We start from the raw sequence: 13623 nt of genomic DNA, 5'->3' as shown, positions 1-13623 counted from the left end.
AATAGACTCTGCTTCTACATGTAAATTTTATTCTGAAAGCAGTTTGGGAGGCCCGGGAAAGTTTTCTCTGATATGAATCTGATGATAGGGTAACTCTCTAGCCTTACCCTTCCACGTTGATAGGTTAATGGCTCGATCACCACGGCTTCCACGGCCTTCATGATTCTTTTGACCTTGGCCTCGGCCTCCATGGTGATTACTAGTGACTTCATACCCCACCCCATACTTTTTCTTTGTGTCAAATGGGATGATGGGTTCTTTAATTCCTTGCGCTTTTGTCCCAAGTCCACCATCAAGGTTGAATCCATATTGGCATAATACTTTTCAGACATAATAGACAATGCCGAAAGTTCCGGGGACTTCATGACGCTACCAGTGGGAATTTGTATCATAGAAATCATTTCAAAGGAATGATAGCTGGGCTCTTCTTTTATCTCAAGCTCGACATAAGGTATGGCACTTTCCTTGTAAGTGGTGAAGTCCGTCTCCCCATGCACGGTAATCATTTTGCCATTAATAACAAATCTAACATTTTGATGAAGACTAGAAGGAATGGCGCCAGCCATATGAATCCAAGGCCTCCCCAGTAGTAGGTTGAAAGTCCTTAGAATGTCTACTACTTGAAAATCGACCAGAAAAGGCACAGGGCCTATATTTACTTCCAGCTCGATGTCACCGATAACATCTTTCTTCATCCCATCGAACGAACGTACAGTCACCTTTGAAGGTTTGATGAGTTCTTCACTAATCCCCAAGCGATGCAGTGTGCTTAGTGGACACAAATTAAGTGCGGAACCATTATCGATCAGCACCTGTGACACCTCCTTGCCTCGGCATTTGACGGCAATATACAGGGCTTTATTGTGGGAATGCCCGTCAATTGGGAAATCTTCATCAGAGAAGGCAATTTGATCCTTTAGAAGAATGGCACCAACAACGTCTTCCAATTGTACCTCATTAATCGTCTCCGGGACATGTACCTCATTAAGAAGCTTCATAAGCACCATTTTGTGGCTTTCTGAAGTCTTGAAGAGATCCAACAAAGAAATTTGTGCCGGCATCTTTCTTAATTGCTCAATTACCTCATATTCACTTGTCCTCAACAACTGCTTGACATCTTCTTCAATTACTCCTTTCTTTTCGTGCTCACCTTCTTTTGGCACATAACATCTTCCCGATCTGGTTATTGCATCAACTTCTTTAGGCGTGTAGCCCCATGGTACACATTTGGTATCAAATTTCTCCTTTGGAGGCAAAGTGATGATCACAGGCTGAACCTCTTTCTCTTCGATCTTTAGTTGACCAATTGGGAGTTCAATGGTAATTGGTTCCACATGATCCTTCTCTTCCTCAAGCTTATCCACTTCATCAAGATTAATCAATAGTGGTGTAATCATGGACACCATGCTTTTGTCAGCTTCAATAGTATCCATTCCACCCCAACCGTCAGGCACGATATTTTCATCTTTGGATGCCCATGAAGGTGGTGTGTATTTGACACGGTAGTTATATCGGCCACTGTCTTGTCCCAGATAATCCACAATTTCGCCTTGTTTTCGTGCTTTATGAACAAATCGTTTGTCTCCTTGGCGAGCCTTTTTCTTTATTTTCTCATCTTGATCTTCTTTCTCCTCGAGACTTAATTCATTGATTGGGATTTTATCTATGCCTCCCCATCCATCAGGCACAATAGTCTCGTTTTTAAAAGCCCAGTGTGGAGGTGTGTACTTAATACGGAAGTTATATTTTCCATTGTCTTGACCAAGGAGGTCTACAGTGTCACCTTGCTCAAGTGATATTTGGGTAAATCGCCTTTCACCCCGCTGAATCTTTTCTTTTTGCTCTTCAAATTGATCCACTTCATCACCGGATGGAGTCTCGTTTTGTCTGCTGAGCTCATTGTCCATGCCACCCCAACCATCGGGTACAACAATCACTTCACTTTTAAAAGCCCACGGTGGTGGGGTATACCTTACTTGGAAGTTGTATTTACCAATATCTTCTCCCAAGTTGTCTATAATTTCCCCTTTTAATAATGCTTCACGACGAAAGCGAGCATCTCCTTGTCGAACAGTCTTTAATTTGGCCTCATGCTCATCTTCATCGTCAGGCCTTATTATTTCTGCTTCAGTAAGGATCATATTGTGCTCAAGAAGAGGGTTCTGATGCACATTTGGCTCTGGTTTTTGAAAACTTAATATATTCTTGTCTATGAGTTGCTGAACTTTGTTTTTCAAGACTATACAATTGTCCACATCGTGTCCTCTTTCTCCCATGTGATATGTACAAGTCTTTGACTCATCGTACCAGGGGAACCTTGTAGGATTATCTCTTGGCACTTCTTTGGCCACCAAATATCTTTCTAATAGCATCGGTAGTAACTTTGACAGGGGTCGTGGCAACGGAATAAATTGTCTTATGGGCTTTTTCTTTGGCTTAAACTGTTTTGGATTTCTCCAAGGGACGTTAAACTGTTTTGGGAATGAAGCCTGATTAACATTGGGGCTAGACACCATAGCCATATTATGCATAGGTTCTTTATCCTTCTTCCCAAGATAAGGTCTTCGCATTGTCATTTCTTGAGATTTCTCTTCTTTCAATGACCATTCAACTCTTTCACCGTCCTTCACCAACATGGTGAACCTTTGAAGCTCATATCCTTGGCTTGCAAGGCATTCTTCAATTTTGGCCAAGTTTTTGGCTTCCTCTTCATCTTTAGATGTCTTTTTGATCCGAATGTCTTCTTTCAGATCCATTATTTCAGGTGCAACTTTTAGATTTGAGACAGTAGGATAGGATCCCTTCGCAGCTATAATGAAGGCCTTCATTTTTGCCATCATGGCAGCCATTTGCGTCATCTGGTTCTCCACTTCAGCTAGTCGAGTGCGAGTTTCTTCCTCGGCCATTTTAATTTGTAAACGGGTTCGGGGTCTTTTGCCTTCTGTTACTAGAAAATCTGCTTTCATGAAAACCATCGTGATATTAGAATTGGTGAAATGAATATGAAAATCCACATTCTTTTAATTGCATGGTTTCTTGTGATCTACAAGGATAAGAACTTTTACACAAGTCTTAGCCTTGCATAAAACTTCTCATCAATATTTTTTCTCAAGGAATCATACCATTCAAAGAATTGTAATCCATGGCGATCCTTCTTTTTAATCATGTCTTTGAATTTATCCAAACGGATTTTGAAAAATGAATATTTCATGTAAAATCCAAGATTGCTTTACAAAATAATTTTAAACTCGAATGGGAATTCTAAATCATCCAAGTCTAGGCTTCTTGCTAACTAAGGTAGCTTCTGCCCCATGGTAATCCTTCCATTCCTTGATTCGAGATTCCCATTCTTCGACATCGATCACGATTTATTCAGGGATGTAAGGCTCAACTCCAGGCACATGTGGGACAATGTATTCTGGGACATATTCCTCCTCGGGATCCGTTAAAATGCTCAATGGAACATATGGCTCCACATCAATTGGTCGTTTACTTTCCATCCATTTGATGTATTCCTTGGATGCTATATGAATCTTCATGTCTCCTTCCAAGTTCTTTGGCCATTCCACTACTTGTGAGGGTGAATTATCCAAAGAAAGGATAATTTTGTGAACCTTGGCTTGAAGGTCCTTCTTCTCTTCTTCGGGTATGATTCCACTTGGGATATCAAAAGCAAACTCCTCAGGGTTCCATGCCAATGGGACTTGTTGAAGCATCCCAAATTGTCTGACAACTCTCAAGGGACAATAGGCGGCTCCCCCATTCAACCCGAGTAATGCTACCGCATTCCCTTCTTGGCTTGTAATCCTTGCCTTGCTAATCTTTGGTCAATTGATCTGCCATTGGATTTGATTAGGAGTTAAAGCTCTAATGAAATTGGCCCAATCTAAGAAAGATTGTTTGGGCAATTTATGTTGAATACAAATGTATCGTTCTATGGGATTTATCGTTGGGCAAATCTCACGAATACTCATGGAATGATACCATGGTTGAATATGTGAGATGAACCATAGAGATAGGAGACCCGTAGAAGCTTGAAAGATTCCCTTCCCATGATTTTGGTATATGTTTAAGGAGATGACGGTTTGGGCAAGAAGCATATTAGAAAAATCCCATTTAAGACATGCTTGTCTTGCGATCACAGCCACTAAAGGGTTTAATCCCGCTCTAGACACGGGGAATAGAATAAAGCCGAAGAAAGCTAAAATAAAAACCCAAGCCGAAGTGTTTCCCATTTCCCTAGGAAGTTTGGAAAAATTGGCTATTAGAAAGGATAATGGAAATCTACCCGTGTTTGACTTGATTAACTTTTCGATTTTGGAAGTTTTGAGGTTAAGGAATTCTGCAAGAATGCTTATGGGATTAAGTCCAACGGGTGGCTCTACGACCCTAGGCTTGGAATCAATTCCAATGGCGGCTTGATATTCTTCCAAAGTCGGTGTCAATTCATACTCTCCAAATTGGAAAGTGGCGGTCGAAACTTCCAAAAAATGCGCCAATGCTTGGATCAAACTGACTTGATGTTCCACATGGATCAAGTCTAGAAGGTATCCCAACCTATCTTGGACATAAACTTGGTTATCTTTTGTCATGTCCTTCCACCAAGCCATGAGCTCTTTTCGTAGAATGGGAACCACTTGGATGTCTAGTTTTCCCATCGAACCTCATTATGCAAAAAAGTTCATTATTAATCATCATGGATCACACATCAATTTTAAATGCCCCCGTTTTAATTATATGTCGTTTTATGGAAAAAATAGAGGTAAAATACATTTGCATACTTATGACGTAATACAAATGCCACTTCTAATCCATTTATGCCTTAAAAGAGCATATACTTGAAAATGTGAATGAAACCAATGTTTAATGCAAATGCCTTTTGTCATGCTCCACTTTGACCATAAAGTCCTATCCTATGGTTTACAACTTCGAATACATCGAAAATAGACTTTTGGCAAATGGGATTGTACATGTCACATCTTGAGCATTCAATCTACTTGAATTACATTGAAAATCACCATGGACCTATACATTCCATCTAGAAATGAAAAATATGACCAAATGGAGCATGTCACCCTATTCATTCATTCTAGTATAAAAAGGCATTTTGATCAAACATTGATTGTCATTTGGGCATTTTTTTTGAACAAAATTATGTCATCTAACTTTGCATAATTATAAAGATGAGATAAGTGGAACGACACTTACTTACCGACACATTTTTGCTTGGTTTTAGGTATACCAACCACAAAGACAAGCATATGCAACAAGTGAGGTTTTGACACCTAAAAGGGTGGGATATACTAAAGGCTCAAGGTCACCACCTTAATGGACAAGAGATTCCATTCCAATAGGCAGTCGGCCTAAAGTAATGGAATATTATTCCATCTCGGTGATCGGTATTGTATTTAAACGATCCCATGAGCAATCGGCTCATAATTTCGCCTAAACAAATACCTCCTAAGGGTGATCCTAAATGTAGCCGGGGTTGGGCCACGGGTAGTGTGTGCGAAAAGTGTAGTGCTAAACCAATTTAAAGGCAAGCACAATAATTTATAACCAAACAGCACTTCTAAAATTTGATGGAATCACATTAAATCTCAACACTATCCTGCAAAACAAAGGTAAGCACAGACTACACCCCTTATACCTCCCACTTGCATCACCATTTAACACGTCATTAGTGGAACGTACCTGGGATCCTCGCGAGCACAAACATGCATATCGTTCGATTTTAGGCCTAAGTCTACTTAGAAACCCAAGGTTCCCCAGCGGAGTCGCCAAGCCTGTCGCGCCACGCTCTCGCGTGCTAGAATGGAATGCATTCCGGAATAAAAATTCTGTTCCGGAATGCATTCTGGAACAGAATGGCGTTTGTTAAAAAATTTCTGGAATGCATTCTGGAGCGATTTTTGCATTTTGGAATAAAAATGCGTTTGTTAAAAATACTTGATTCCAAAATGCATTTTTTATTCCAGAATGAGTTTTTGGCAAGAAAAAGAGAAGCTACTTTTTGTAGCTTCTTGATTCCGGAATGCATTTTCCCTATTTTCTAAAAAAAAAATTCAGAAAATGCATAAAAATTGAAAAATTCTAGAAAAAGTCATAAAAATTTCCAGAAAATAAAAAAAGTCAGATTTCGGGAAAATATGAAATTTGGTGAATTTTTTTTTAAAAAATAAAATAAAAATCAAAAATTTCAAAACTTCACAGAATAGCTTAAAACACATGTGGCCACCCACTTTGAGTAAAATTTAAATTTTTTGAGGTGCCCAAAAAAAATCAAAAATTTCAAAACTTCACAAAATGGCTTAAAATACCTGTGGCCACCTACTTTGAGTGAAATTTAAATTTTTTGAGGTGCCCAAAAAAAAGAAAAATAATAAAAAAATAAAAATTTTCAAAACTTCACAAAATGGCTTAAAATATCTGTGACCACCTACTTTGAGTGAAATTTAAATATTTTGAGGTGCCCAAAAAAAGAAAAATAATAAAAAAATAAAAATTTTCAAAACTTCACAAAATGGCTTAAAATACCTGTGGCCACCCACTTTGAGTGAAATTTAAATTTTTTGAGGTGCCCAAAAAAATAAAAAATAATAAAAAATTTCAAAACTTCACAGAATGGCTTAGAATATCTGTAGCCACCCGCTTTGAGTAAAATTTAAATTTTTTGAGGTGCCCAAAAAAATAAAAAAATAAAAAAATAAAAATTTTCAAAACTTCACAAAATGGCTTAGAATACCTGTGGCCACCCACTTTGAGTGAAATTTAAATTTTTTTAGGTGCCCAAAAAAAATTAAAAAAATAAAAAATTTCAAAACTTTACAGAATGGCTTATAATACATGTGGTCACCCACTTTGAGTAAAATTTAAATTTTTTTAGGTGCAAAAAAAATCAGCAAATCAAAACAGATTTCTGTTCCAGAAATCAATTTCTGGAGCAGAATTAGTCATGTTTTACCAAACAGATTTCTTCTCCAGAAATCAATTTCTGGCAAGAATTCCAGAAATCAATTTCTAGCAAGAATTTGATTTCTGGAGCAGAATGGTTACCATTCGCACCCTTAGAAACCCAAGGTTCCCGAGCGGAGTCGCCAAGCCTGTCGCGCTACGCTCTCGCGTGCTAGAATGGAGGTATTTTTCTACATGAGTCTCTCCCAGACCATACCTCACGTGACAGCGGGGTTTATTTAATCTAAATTTAAACTTGGAGTCACCACTAGTCATTTACGGTAGGTTGACTAGAAACCTAATTGAGGTACGGGAGAAGTACCACAATCCTACGAACCAGAGATTTCGGATAAGGGACTTGGTTACGTTAACGATCCCAAATTGAGACTATTAACGCCCTTTCGGTACATAAAAACGATATGGCATGTCTAACGTGTCACACGGATTCCTAAGATCAATTCACTAATCTAATCATGAATAAACAATTAAGCACCCAATAATTAAATGCACATTCAATGGCAAATCAATCATAGCAACCTTAATTTGACCACTAAAAATGAAAGTCAAGCAAAACACCTAAACCCTAACGAAGCTCTAATAGCTTGTTCATTTCATGATTTACACATTTTTAGGGTTTAGGGTTTTTTAGGGGTTTTAACCCTTAAATTTGGAATTTTCCAAAAATGCCACTTAGGCACTTCCAAAAATTCAAATTTCACTTTTTATGATTGGCCACGATGATTTTGGACCCTTCTGTGAATTTTCAAATTTTTTTTTAAAATTTTTGATTTTTTTTTTGTTTTTTTTTTATTTTTTTTTTTCGGAAATTTTTTTTTAAGACCGAGAACTGATTTTTTATGATTTTCTGGAAATTTTATGAATTTTCCAATTTTTCAATTTTTTTATTGATTTTCCAAAATTTTTAAATTTTTTATTTGTATTTTCTGAATTTTTGGGATATTTATGAATTTTCTGAATTTTTTTTGGAGTTTTCTGAATTTTCTGTAAATTTTCCGAAATTTCTAATTTTCTAAAAAAAGTCTAAATTTTTTATGATTTTTTATGATTTTCTCTATTTTTATTTGATTTTTATTTTTGATTTTCTTTTTTATTTTTGAATTATTTTTTTATTTTGTTTTGAATTTTCCCACCGGGGAATGAACCGAACCGGACCGGTTCAAACCGGTTCGGCCGAGACCGAACAGGCTGTCACCGGTGCTGGCGCCAATTGTCTTCTCCGGCGGACACGGTGCCAAAACGGCGCTATTTCACCCCTTTTCATTATGGCATTTCTACAAACAAATGGTGTGCATGATCCCACGTTTTAAGTTCTCAAGGCTGCCGGTTCAGGCCTACCGCCGACGACCTTCCGGCGACTATTTCGCCGTTCCACCTGCACCATCAATCTAGCCTAATTATCAATCTAGCCTAATTAGGTCGCTATCAGACATTCGTCGACTGGCGAAAGTCTCGTCGGAAAATACCAATTTATTATCAACCTAAATCGTGTTCATCAAAACTCAAAATCCCTATTTTACTCGCCTTAACCGTCTAAAACGATTCTAATCACTAACAAATCAACAAACAAGGTTCAGAGAGGCTGACTTGAATGGCCTAAAGCCATGGTGACACTCCGGCGATAACCTCCGAACTCCGGTGAAGTTTTTGTCAATGGCGGCCGAGAGGGTTTCGTGAGGTTTTTATGGCCAAAATGCAATTGAGGAACATAAATCATGATCAGGAACACGTTTTGATCATCCAGAAAAACAAAATCACAACAACAATCACAAAAACAACGAGACCGAATCAAATCACATTTTCTGGAAAAATCGTAAGAACTGAGATACGAACGATTTTTACCTTCTTCGGAAGTGGATCGGAAGGAGTTTCCGAGCAATTTCGCGGCTGTGGAGTTGTTCTTCAACACTTCGGCTTCACAATGATGGTCTTGGAATCACCGGAGATGCGTGGATGCGCCGGCCGAGACCGATTTTCAGGTCTTCGTGGTTGAGTCTCGTCCGGTTCAAGTCGTGAGGGGAAGATCACGGCTTCTTCACGATTCGCCGGCGCTCCACCGTATATGGCGGCGCCGGACACTCGTGAGGGGATCCTCAACCCTCTCTCTCTAGATTTCGCGTTGTTTCTTTCTCTTTCTCTCTCTTTTCTCTCTTCGGCAATCTGTCGAACACCTTTTCTTCATGTTCTTCAGTTTTTCTCGTTTTTTCTTCATAAAAAATCCCAGCCTGAAATTGGTTAGAACTGATTTCTAATCGGTTGGGGTCGTTAACCGGTGCCAGCTCATCATTATCCAGCTGGAAATATCGATTAACACGTGCTCAAACTCTTGGATTAAGTCGGCAAACATATGGCCACGAGCGGGAATTTTCTGGGTTTCATCGTGTTTAGAACAAACCGGGCGAAAGAGATGAACTGTTCGGGTCGGGTCGGGTTGACCTGCCCGACCCGGCAGTTCCGATTTTGACCAAATAACCAAATTGGACTCAATTTCAACCGATTTTTTCAAATTAAACCCCAAAATTGGATTTCCCATCATATTCCGAATCCAAAGATATAACTTTCCCCAATTTTTATTGTAATTGTGCCCAAGATTTTCTCATTTTTATATTCGGGTTAATAGGTTTTTGTTTAATTTGACGTCCTAATGACCTGATTAGGCAAAATTGATGCCAAAATTGAGTTACCCACCCCTGATTAACCCTAGAAATGATTCCCAATTTGGGTTCAAAATTCTTAATTTTCAATCAAATTTTGGGGATTTTTTATTTTTAAGTCAAATTGTGCAATTGGACCGACCAATATACAATTCAAGATCCCAGAATCAATTGTTGTGAAGACACTATGACTTAAAAATGTCTAGAAAAAATTTAATTTCATTTTTGGTTCAATTCGGGTTTAATTTTGCCCAATTTTGGGAAAAACATATACCCGATTGAGATTTTCTAAAATTGATAGTGTATTTATGAAATTGGATTTAAAATAAGACTAATGACTATTTTTATGGAATTTTATGATTCCATTTACTATTTTTCTTGATTTTCTTGCCTATTTTGACTAAAAGAAATTAAGAAAAAATACAGAAAAATGCTAAAAAATTATTTTTTGTTTAGAAATAGGTTTCTAGGCTTGGCCAAGATCCCTAGACCTAATTTTGAAATTTTTAAAAATATGACAAAAATGAGCTAAAAATTATGTGTCAACACCACCTACGAACTAGCCTCTACCAGCCCACGATTAGCACACAAAACAATCCCTAATCGGCCATAGATCCACTTCTAATCGCTCTTAAACAAGTCCAACAATACCCGAAGTCCTAGGCAAAGTTTAGAGTGTCGCTTACCTCGACTTGAACAAGAAAACGGGCAAGGGCAGCGGGGACTCGCCGGAACAGCGGCGATCGGTGAGGCTCTCGGCCACAGCCGGGCAGCAGGGGCGGCAAGGGGCCTCGGCTGAGGCGACAGTAGCTCGGCGGTAGCAGGAACCTCGCCGGAACGGCAGCAGCTCCGGCGAACGCACGGCGATCGGCAGATCTAGTCGGTCTTGGCTCCGATGTGACCAAAGGCTGCGCGAATAGGGGAAGAAAAGGAAGAGGAGGGGCAACGGCGATGGCTCCGGTCTGGGACGAGCAGCCGATAGCGAGCTGGGCGAACGAACGGCCGGCGAGCTGGGGCGGTGGAGGGCTCAGCCAAAACAGGGGAAGGCAGGTGGTGGCGGCGGCCAAGGGGGGGCAGCTGGGCGGCGAAGTGGCTGAGGGGAGAGGCTGGGTGGCGGAGGTGGAGCGGTAACGGCCGGAACAGTGGCACGCGGCGACGGCGAAGCTGGGGGGCCGAAACAGGGAAAGGCGCCGGGGAAAAGAAAAACAGGGGGAAAGGGGAGGTGGTGGCAGCCAAGTGGGCAGCTGGGCGGCGGAGGTGGCTACGGGGAGAGGCCGGGTGGTGGAGGTGCCCGGAACGGTGGCACGCGGCGGCGGCGAAGCTGGGGGCCCGAAACAGAGGAAGGCTCCGGGGAAAGAAAAACAGGGGGAAAGGGGAGATCGCGCGGCGGCCGGATGCAGCACGACGGCGTCGCGGGTGGCCAGGCGACGGCGAGCGGCGGTCGGCGTCGGCTGGGGGCGAGCTGCGAGCAGCGGGCGGCGTCGGGCAGCAAGAACAGGGAAGGCGAAGCAGCTGCGGGAGGAAGAAGAAGACCCAGGGAAGAAGAAGAAAAGAAAAGAAAAGGGAAAGAGGAGGAGAGAGAGAGGGGAGACGTGAGCGGAAGAGCAGGGTGGAGGGGATGTCTGCATGCATGGGAAGACGTGCGCAGTAGGGAGGTGACCGGGGAGAGAGAGACAAAGTCAATGCACTTGAGTGTGATCCGATGGTCACGATTCAAATCCAAAATCGATCTAACGGTCCGCGAAAATCCTAATTAATAATATAGGAAAAAGGGCAAAAAGAAAATAACTAAAACACACTACGAGAGAGGTCTACTAGTCCAAATTCGCACCCGGTCAAAATTTCACTTTTCGCATATCCCGGGCAATATTGAGGCTGGCCACAATAATATTGACACTGTCTAATTAAATTCGTCCCGGAACTCCGAGAAATTCGACACCAAAGTTTGGGCTCTAAATAACGGCCAAATTCGATCGAATGTGATTCTAGCGAAATCTCTAATTTAAAAATAATAACCCAAAAGTGATCAGTTCCGGGCGAGATTTTATTATAAGCGCACTGACGAAATGCACGTTTTATAAATCCCAAAAATGGGCCGAAATTCGGAATGTCACAGGGAGAGAGAGAGGGTTTAGGCGTGAAATGAGAGGGAGAGAGAGAAAGAGAGAGAGAAAGGAAATAAATAAGTAGCACCAATAATTGGTGCACTTACCCCTAGCCAAAATTACCATCCTACCCTCCTCTCTACTTTCCATCCAACGGCCAAGATCCAAGCTTATCCAAAAATCGATGTCCAAGATCAATTCTTACAAAAAATATCCAAGGGTAAAATAGAAATTTCACAAAAAGCGTGGGGCAAAATCGTCCAAAAATTTATATTTCAAAAGTTGGTATGAAATGACCAAAATGCCCTTCTCACTTTACACTTGGTCTTCACAAAATCCCAGAGGCAAAACGGTCATTTTCCACTTCCTGTCAAAATTCCAGTTTTCTAACGAATCCGGACAAATCCGAGATTGTCCACGTTAATAACGACGTCGTCCAATTACTCTGTCATGACTTTCAAAATTTTCAACACCCAAACTCGGTCTCTATTCAATGGCCAAACTCAAATAAACGCGATATGAGCTTATCTCAAACTAACGGGCGGCTTTCGGGAAAATTCGTATATTCGACTCGTGGTCGATACTAAATCGAGCCACGTTTAAGTCCACTTGAGCCATGGCGACCTCGATTATTATATAATTGCGATGATCAATCACTAGTTCTAGAGAACACGATCGTTTGTAATAGGTTTGAGATCGTTTGCAAATTTCGTATTCTAGCGAAGCGGAATCACCCGCGATCCAATTATACGACATTCGCAAATCGATCCATGACCATCCTTAGATCGGTCTATATTAGCCCAAAATATCACCTCGACAATCCGTATGGTCGAAAGTCATTCCATGGTCAGGTTCTATGGTCGCACGAATCTAAATCCCTAATTAGCCTTTGCCTACTGGTTAGTGTCCCAAGAGTGATCAAGTCTGGGCGAGATTTACTACAAGTGCGTTATAGAAATTACGCATTTCATAAATACCAAGTGGGTCGAAATTTAGAATGTCACAACTCTTCCCCCCTTATAAAAATTTCGTCTTCGAAATTTACAATCAAAATCAAACTATTCAAACAACTGGGGGTAATGACGACTTATCAGCTCCTCGCTTTCCCAAGTAGCGCCTTTGGTCCTGTGATGTTCCCAAATCACCTTGACCAGCGGGATTGTCTTGCTCCTTAAGACTTGTTCCTTCCTATCCTCGATCCGCACCGGTCTTTCCATGTACGACACTCTGTTATCCACTTCTATCTCCTTATAATTCAGTACATGAGCTGGATCCAGTTCATACTTCCTTAACATCGACACGTGGAATACATTGTGCACTTGGGATAGGTTTGGCGGCAAGGCAAGTCGATACGCTAAATATCCAATCTTTTCCAACACCTCAAAAGGTCCCACAAACCATGGACTTAATTTTCCTTTCTTACCAAATTGGGACAATCCTTTCATTGGCCATACCTTGAGGAATACGTGATCCCCTACTTGAAATTCCAAAGGTCTTCGCCTTCTGTCAACATAACTCTTTGGACGGCTTTGTGCTGTTTTCAACCTTTCACGAATGATCTTAACCGCCTCAACTGACTGTTGAACTAATTTTGGCCCGGTTATACTCCTTTCTCCAACTTCATCCCAACATACGGGCGCCCTACATGCTCTACCATACAGCGCTTCGAATGGCGCCATTCCGATACTCTGCTGATACCCTAATTAACCCCTAAACTTGTCTAAAATGCATCAAATCCGAATTAGAGTTTAGGGTTTCTACTCACCAAGGTCCTAAGCTCCAAGGGGTGCCGAACCAGGAGGAAAATGGGCTGGACGGTCACCGGATCACGCTGGATCAGCAAGGAACTCCGGCAGCTCCACGGGCGGCGATCGGCGGCGGCTGGTGGCTCA

Source organism: Syzygium oleosum, unplaced genomic scaffold, assembly GCF_021117445.2.
Source record: "Syzygium oleosum isolate NSW1041296 unplaced genomic scaffold, Sole_v2.1 Sole_v2.01, whole genome shotgun sequence".
Classification (NCBI taxonomy): domain Eukaryota; kingdom Viridiplantae; phylum Streptophyta; class Magnoliopsida; order Myrtales; family Myrtaceae; genus Syzygium; species Syzygium oleosum.
Note: the sequence above shows the minus strand (reverse complement) of the source record.